Genomic DNA, 9114 nt, shown 5'->3' on the forward strand with positions numbered 1-9114 from the left:
TCAATCAGTCCCTGCAGTCACACATCCCCCATGAGCACCAGCTTCCAAACAAGTATTTAACATGCTGGAATAGGGGCTGGCTGTTAGTGAGGTCTAGCAATCATGTCTTTTCCAGTGGCTGTCATGCATTCTCAGTATAGGTAATCATCAACTCTAGTTTTCATTTCCAAGTCATCATTGCTCAATGCTATAAGAGGGGTGGAATAATCGTGCCATTAATAACTGCAATTTTGATTACAGGATGCAATTGTCATTACGGTGGGAAGTCAATCAATGTGTTGTGAGAGGAAGCCCGCTGGTGCTTTCCAATGGTCCTTGATTAAAAAGGAAGCTCTTGGCTATCTCCAAGCAGCGGGAAAGGGAACAGCTAGGATGGAGGTGAGGCAGAATATGCCAGACTTTCAGCCCCAATGAGTTGCACATCTCTCCTTTACCTTAGTTTTATTGCACAACTTCCTCACTTCTTCATTCAAAGGTCACCTTCCCTTCCTCTCACCCTTCCTCAGTTTTCTCCAATGAGACCATTCCCAGCACAACTTCTTCCTTCCAGCTGGAAACACCTAGGAGGTTAGCACACTGCTCTGAAGATTCCATTCAGGCAAGAGGATTTTTTTTCTGTGTATAACCCACAATCCACTTACACGGGTCTTTTGGCTACTTTATAAGCAATGTTTTGTGATATCATTGCAAAAAAAGTGAAGGCATCACTGGGACCCAGGGTATAAACAGGTTTAAACACAAACTGGATCAGTTTTTAAAACATTGTTTTAGTCCAACAATAGCCTTATTAAGTGATGGGTTAACCTAAAAATGTTCAACTGCTCCATTCAGATAGGTGCCCAAAATTTGGACACTTATGCAACATATCTGAACCACCTGAGTCTGGAAACTTGGGCTGAAAATTTCACAAAAACAGGTGATCTCCTAATATGTCAGGTCTTTCCCCTTCCATCTGAGGCAGAAACATGAAGAAAATATGAGATACTTGTAAATTAACTGAACTTTTCTGAACATCAGGAACAGTTTACCTTGAGTTCCATAATGAGGCATCTAATATGTGGCCTGATTTGCCAAGCTCCCACAATTCTCATTGCCTTCAACAGGAGGCACTTCTGAAAATCAGGCCAGGTATTTAGGTACCTAAATATATTAGGTGCCTCACCGTATGCATGTATGTTCAGCAACACTGGTCTGTCACAAGAAATAGAAGCTCCACAAGAAAAAAAATAAAAGTTTTAGTTCCTCATTCAGTTTCATATTACATGAAACATTGCTCAATTTGTGGTTATATGTTTCAGCTAGTTACTGATTTGTGTCCTGTGTATCTTACCTCCTTAAATGGACTCTGAATACTAATGATTTAGGCCTTGTGGGCCTCCTAGGCTGAACTCAAGGCTTTAGATCTCTCACCTTTACACAAGAACATAAGGCAGGATTTACTGTGTCAAATGAGACCATTGGTATGTTTTGATGTACCATTAGTGCATCAAAATTGGTATCCTGTCTATGGCAGAGGCTGATATTTCATGCTTTATAAAGAGATGACATCTCCCCAACTCTGCATAGAATATCCAGCCAATTTTTGGCATATGGATGCCCTCTAGAATCAGAGATGGGAGTGTTAGCTGCTATTTTTATTTTGTTATGGCCAGAATTAAGATGTGGAGATGTATCCAGTTTTGGTGACCCGTGCTGTGGAGTAATCACTTTGTTACATTCTTTATTAATGGGCTGAACTGAATGTGTTGCAGGATAGGTGCTATATAAGAGAGTGGCCTGGTGCTGTATCATGTTAATAATACATGCTCCAGAGTTAGGGCAAACAATACAAGGGTGAAAATAAACTTAAAATGGCAACTCAAAATAGATGAGTTTTTTCTCAAGTTTTCAGGATCCTTGGTTGCTATGTGAGCCCATCTGAAAACTATGAAACCCTTCTCTGCTTTGGAAGCCCTGCTAATGCACCTATCTTTTTAGCATGGTAAACATAGGATGAGGCAATTAAAGTAAACATTCAGATGCAATTGTCATACGAACACATTTTTAAAAAAATCTTTCGGTCTCTCTCTTAACTTCAGAAAGAATTACATGCCTCTGGTAACAGGTCTCAGGCTGTTTTCTATTATTAACCGATGTGACAAAGTAACCCACTCATTGCTAAACTACTCTTAGAAAAAGCATCCACTGATGGGTCAGAGTTGAGTACTGGAATGCAAAGTGATGGCATCTTTCCTTATTAATAATGCACTAATTTATAATTACATGGGGGAAGGGGGGTGGATTTCAGCAGATCACCAGCAGGAATTCATCAAAGCTTTAAAACATGGTCAGAGATTTTTCAGCTCAGTAGTAGTGTGATGGAGACAATGTCTGTGCCGCTGTTTCAGCACCAGAATGGCCTCAGGCTAAGGTAGCTGAGAACAGTTCTGGTGCTAGATATCCAGGTGGCTGCATAGGATCTGAAACTAGCTGTTGAAAATGAGAGGGCTGGAACATTCTCCCACCTATTGACTTCACTGGCTAATCTCTCTAGAAGCCCTATCCAAATTCCATTAAAGACAATGGAAGGACCCCCATTGACTTCTGTGGGCTTTGAATCAGGGCCTAGAGCTGGATGTCCTCGTAGGCGGGGAACCCTCTCAGAAATCAACATCCCCAGAGGGAGGGAAGCTTTTCTCCCTTGGCTCAGAACTTGTCCAGGACCCTACAACTCCTTGCACTCTCTATATTTGCCAGACAGATCTATGTATGTAGCAGTTGGGTAGAATTATTGCCCATCTGCACTGACGTGGTTAAAAAAAAGGTAGTTGTCCTATTTAATTCATATCCAATGTTAGGTGACTTTCGTATCTAATGTTCATGAGACAGCTTCAGAGAAGCACATCTTGACTGAACATCAACGGTGTTCTGCACCTCACTACTTTCCAGGAAAAGGGCAGGATGAGGTGGGATGGGTGTCTGTTCAACAAAAGACTTATATACAAAGTGAAAATGCTGACAGGAATAAAATCACATACATGAACTGGGGGGATGGAGAAGAGGTTGGGATGGAGAATAATGCTTATAGTCAACTGATTAGACAGGCTCTCCATGCAACTAGCTGAAGTCCTACCAAAGACCAGCTATGCAGTACCCTGATGATTTTTCCATTGCTGTCAGCCATTGCTCAGTTCAACAGTTCAGTGGTCCATATGGATAACAATGCAGTGGCACTTTACATTGTGCAGAAATGTATACTGGCTAAGTCCAGCTGGCTAATTCAGACCCATAGCTGAGAGGCAGGATTTGAGAGAGAGTTCCATGGTTGCTCCAATTTCCTTTTTTAACTTTCTTATCTTTATGGGAAAACGCTTTAGAATTTTATAAGGTTAAAACCAATAGGGTCCTATTGAAATTGTGCTAAAATTCTATATAATGTGATAGAGGATGAGAATGTATAGTCTTCACAGTCTGCTTTAGACTTAACTCTCTTGAGTAATTTTATATCATCTACAAACTTTTCCACCTCACTATTTATCCCTTTTTCCAGATCATTTATGAGTATGTTGAACAGCCCTGGCCCCAATACAGATCCCTAAGGGACACCGCTATTTACCTCTCTCCATTCTGAAAACTAGAGGTGGTCCCTTCAAATTAGGGTTGAGCTACATTGGTAGGACAATATGGGGAAACTTGCACTGCTACACCTAGTGCCAGCTAACCACTGTGACTCATCAAATGCATAATCACAGTCTTCTTCCCTCCTCCTTTCCCCCTAAAAATATCTCAGATTTTAAGTATTGTATATACTTATAAAAATTTATAAATATTGTTATACTTATAACATAAACAGCAGGATTTTATTTAGGGGGACAAGGCAATACGCCATGTTTATTGTGAATACTAAAATTTTTTACAACAAAAAACAATTAAAAATATATTTTTAATACATTTACACACACACACACACACACACACAAAGTTCTACAGAGATGGAATATAGTTACCAGCCTTAGTTGCTCATGTTAGTCCACTGGCCAGGTGGCTAAGACACGAGGGAGGGAGCAGGGGTCTGCTGGGGTGCACCGATGCTCCAGGAGGATGATTGTGGAACCAAACCCAAAATTCTTATTTGGGGGGCAGGTTATAGGGATAGGCTTTTATGATACTTGATGGGTTTTGCTTTGTTATGCTGTATTTGCATTTTTTAGTGATTATTAATCACCCATACTTTGCAAGCGTGACCATTGTTGTTATTTGTTTTTGTTTTTGTTTTTTGAGGTGGTCCCCAGGGTTATTAGGGTGGGCATTTTTTGGCCAGCTGGGTTGTGAAAGTTGCTATTTTTACTTCCTTGAACATTTGAGGCTGACATATTTTTTTGTTACTTTTTAGTTTTATGTACACACCTTATATACTTATTTATTTACACACTAATTTTTTAACATTGAACTGAAACTTGTAACTGAAAAACTCAGAAGTCCTTTAGAAACAATAAAATTTTTTTAAATTTAAAACATTTGTTAGTATTACAAAGGTAAATTCATTTAACAATGGGTTTTTTGTTTTGTTTTGTTTTGTTTTAGGACATTTGCTGAAGTTACTTTAAAGAGCAATCTTAGAGCACATGTACTTCAGCAATAGCAACAATTTCACAACCATGATTTTTGGTAACTTTACAAACAGGATAATTAATGACCAGATGATGGTTTCAAATGAGCAGATGGTGGTTTTAAAAAGTTATTAATAGTTAGCAGATCTTTGTTACATAAGCCAAGAGGCAAGGTCAAAATGCAAAGCCACAGAAAAACTGCTGTAATGGTTTGTCACGTACAAGAGCGTGAGGGTATTTTAATGTCCTTAATAATAGAATTATGTAACAGAATTGAGCTTTGGACCTACATAGCAGCGCTCCAAGTTTCAGAATCCTGTGTAGAGATGCAAGTTTCTTTTTTAGCTGATTCACTCTGATGTCAGGTCAGGTGGACCCATATTAGTTCTCATCCAGGATGAAGGAGTTACTTTTCTCTGACTCAGGAACAGAAGAGCCTAGCAGGAAAAACCTAGAAACAGTCAACTTCAAGGACAAGTTGATATTTATGCTGGTGCTGTTCTATATATTAGAGTAAAGGCAAGCCCCAGGAAGCAGGTATATTAGAAGCACATCTACGATGAAATCCTGGCCTCGCTGAATGGAATGGGAGTTTTGCCAGAAACTTCACTGGGGGCCATATGATCGGGTGTCCCAAGCCTTTTGTGACCCCCAGTGGAGGCCTCAAGGACCTATCAGACCCTGCCCAGGAAAAGAGCAGTGAAGTAGGTCCTCCAGGCGTGCCTAGAAAGGCTGTAGAGAAGCAGCCAATCAGAATACAGCAGGCTCAGTTAAAATGAGCTACAGGGGCTGTGCAAGTCAGTTGCTGGCTGGGACCAGAGGGAGGAGGAAGGACTGGAAATCAGAGAAACTCTCCAGGCAAGGAGGCCTAGGAAAGACCCTGCGTAAGCAGAGAACACAAAGAGGTGATGAGACCAAATAGGAAGCAGCCCAGGGAATGCAGCAGCAACCACTGATTAAAGGAAGCAGCAGGTGGCTGCTGTTTATAGGGTCCCTGGGTTGGAAGCTGGAGTCGTGGCAGGCAGGCTCAGGTCCCTCCACCAGCCATTGGAGGAATGGCCTTAACCCCTGAGGAGGAGATAAAGCTTGTTTAGAGACCCAAGTGAGGGGCAGGACTTAGTGATACCAAAGAAACACTGAGGACAAAGCTTCTCAAGGGAGAAAGCCCTGGGAGTAGTGCTCAAAAACATGGCAGGAACAGGCTTAAAGCTAGCCCAGAAGGGACTGAAAGTAAGCCCGGAGATAGGGCTGCAGACACCAACAAAGGCATGGGGGTAGTCCTCGTTGGACCTTTGTAGCCCCAGAAGGGGTTTGTCCATCTTTGACTGTGTGACTTAGCTGGAGGGCTGAGTCACCTGATGAGGGTAACAGCTGACAGGGAGTGCTAGGAGAAGAGAGAAAGAGGACAGGATCACACCCAAGGGACCGTAGGTGCTCACAAAAGGTGGGTGCATGCTGTCGCAGGCCAGGATTTCATCCCTAATGTGTGTAAGCTCTGGCTGAAGCAAGAAGGAATTAAGACATTATAGTGATGGGGAAATCTGATACAGACCTCAGTGGACAGATATTTAGTCTCTAGGATTGAGAATGTGGCACTTTCCACACTCTCAATTTTTACCTAAAACATTAATTAAAAAAAAAAAAAGTAACAAAAGTAGCAGTCTAGGAGAAATAATTCTCTTCAACTGATAGTCTCTAGTGGAGATTCTGCTACAGTATGTTACCTCACATGGTTGAAGGTGGAGGACCCCTGGAATATCCCAGAGCAGATAAACTGATTAATCAGGGTCCATCTTGATTCCTTTGGTTCACCTTCTTATCTCCCCATTTAGTATCAAGGAATCTTCTGTATAGTCCTCTCTCTCATATCAGTGTAAATCTGGAGTCTCTCCATCAAAGTCAATTGAATTAATCCAGATTTACACAAATGAAACAGAAAGCAGAATTTGGCCCAGTGACAGCAAATTTGCAGACAGTTGTTATAATTAAGAAATCATTTATAGTCTCTTGCAATCTCCCTAGACATGGGTGCTTAACTGCTGGCTTGTCTACACTGTGCTGCAATGCAGATTACAGGAGAATGAATCCCAGAGTGCACCAAACCTTCACTTCAGTTGCTCTCTGGGAACACTGCTGGTGAAAACTAAAAGGTATCTCATTTGGGTTAACATAGTCCTTTTGAAAGAGGTTTATGTTAATGCAAACTGGGTATCTTTTAGTACATGGCAGCAGCATCTATATGGGGCAGTTAGAGCTCAACGCCTTTGTGCATTCTGCGCTCCCATAGTTGCATTATGCGGCAGTGTAGCCATAACCAGAGCAATGGGTAAGGGAGTGGAAAGATGGGATTTGAGTAGGACTGCCAAACTCATTTCACTTCCCATCTAAGAGAGCATGATTCTTAGCAAGATTCAAGGAAGAACTCGACACTTATGGATAATTAGAATAGCCAGAGCTGTACTGGTTAATGCAAAAAGAGTTTTGGAAGGGAGAAAACCTCAGGCTTCAGGCTTCAATCAGTTTCTAACTCTTGGAGATTGGGATAAGACCTTCAGGGGTTGCAGATTGTCCCACATCTGCTTACTGTGAGATTCTTGCATCTTCCTCTGAAGCAGCTAGTGCTGGCTACTACCTGAGACAGGATCCTGGGTGAGCTGGTCTGATCCCGTCTGGCAATTTCTGTTCTTAGGAGAGGTTTTGAATCAAAATATAAAAACCAGTCACCTCATTGATCCACCAACCCTCCCTTCCCACCGTGACCTTCAAGCTTTATTCAGAGGAGCTGGAGCACAAAGGGGTTGAGCGCCACCACCCCATATTTTCCTGCAGAAAAGAAATTCAGCCTTTTGAAAAGTTTCCTATCTTTCTATTTGAACAGGAAAAGGGATGCAGAGTCTGAAAGAATAAAGCAGGAGGTTGAATAGAAATATCAAATATCAGTATGAAAAAGAGAAGAAAGAACATGGCGAGTGTCTGATCTGTTCTGTAGTGATGCCCACCCTGCTGTATTAATACTTTCCTGTGTGCCACTCCCAGGCTCAGATCAGTGCTACAGTATTAGACAGATTCCCCCACCCTTTCCATTGCAATTCAGTACTGTTTCCAAGTTACTGTTTTCTTCTTTGTCATTAATTCTGAATTGACTGTTAGTCCATTGGCTCATACCCAAACCTCTACAGTCAGAGCCTACTTCATTAATTTTATACAGTTCTGTGGTGGTGACGTCCATGTGCTATGTCACATTTATAACATACCTCTGGCCACCTCACCTGAATGCTTCCCACTAACCCAACTATACCAAGACTACTTCTGACATCCAGATCTCTGAACTCGTTTTAAACAGCTGCCATTTTTTAAAAGGAGTGATCCTATCACAAACATGCTTCCTTCTTTCTTCTGCCAAATATGGAATTTGGTGACCCCTCTCCCAAATTAAACTGATCCAAGAAAGCATTGGCAGGCAGTAGTAGATATCTGGGCCTTGCAGGTCGGCTCCTCACTGCAGGAGAAAACAGTGATGCAGTGTCTGCTTTTATCTACACTACCTGCACCAGTTTTTGAACAGAGGCAATCACCAATAGCATGCAGTCTCCCGTCTCCTCTTTCAGGAATTTCAGCCCAACCACCAGTTCCTAGAGAGGAGCTTTGCTCTACGAATTTATTCTGGTTAGTTAGAGAGAATAAGGCAGATATCAAACTCCCTTGCTTTTTGCCCCAGCTTCCCTAAAAAGAAGCTATTTCCCAAAACTAAAAGTGCAGCCTTTCTTCAAAGACTCTACACAGCTTACATGCTACCATAAACAGATTGTAAACCTAGGGTCTTATTTATCTACACAGGGGTACTCAGGAAAGTTGATTTGAATTAACTAAAACTATGAATTTAAAGCAGATTAGTTAAATTACATTGAGACCCAATCAGGACATTCTTATTCAGAATTAAAGTGTAATTGAGTCTTAGAGTTTAAGGTCAGAAGGGCACACCAGATCATCCAGTCTGACCGCTTCTATGTCACAGACCACCAACAACACCTGGCATCCAGACACTTAACCCAACAACCAAAATTAGACCTAAGTATTACAGCCCACAGGACCTTCAATTATTATGTGCCACAGGCAGTGAATAGGAGGGACAGAGCTGCACCAATGCCCAAAGCCCTTGAAATGACAGGGAAACGATTTGTAATGTGGTATATTGTCTCTTTAAGAGTAGAGGGGGCCAGGAAACCTCATTCCATGGAGTTGGACTGAACAAAGGCTCAGGAAATGCCTTGTAGCAGACCAGGGGTCTCAGGGAATTAGGAGCTGGAGTGGGGGCGGGGGAGGAGGACATCTTTTGTCTGACCGGAAATCCTTTTCTCTACCTCTGCTGTGATGCCTCTGCTGTGACCTAAGAACATAGTTTCAGTATACACGTGTAATTGCTTACATAATATCTGTGCATACATTTCACAGTGATGGTAATGACAGCATGACCCTGGCTTTCATTTAAGACTTCACGTGGCATTCTGTGGTGAACCAGAATGAA

General features: G+C 41.8%; 1 long non-coding RNA gene across 1 annotated transcript; it reads left to right on the plus strand.

Moving 5' to 3' along the window:
* The first annotated feature begins 5403 nt into the window (after nucleotides 1-5403).
* Nucleotides 5404-7867, plus strand: LOC137157183 (uncharacterized). The gene is made up of 2 exons (XR_010921025.1): nucleotides 5404-5494; nucleotides 7468-7867. It is a non-coding gene; the product is annotated as an uncharacterized lncRNA (long non-coding RNA).
* Nucleotides 7868-9114: the final 1247 nt, after the last annotated feature.

This window comes from Emydura macquarii, unplaced genomic scaffold (genome assembly GCF_026122565.2).
Source record: "Emydura macquarii macquarii isolate MOO-44397 ecotype Brisbane River unplaced genomic scaffold, CSIRO-AGI_Emac_v2 contig_1483, whole genome shotgun sequence".
Classification (NCBI taxonomy): Eukaryota; Metazoa; Chordata; order Testudines; family Chelidae; genus Emydura; species Emydura macquarii.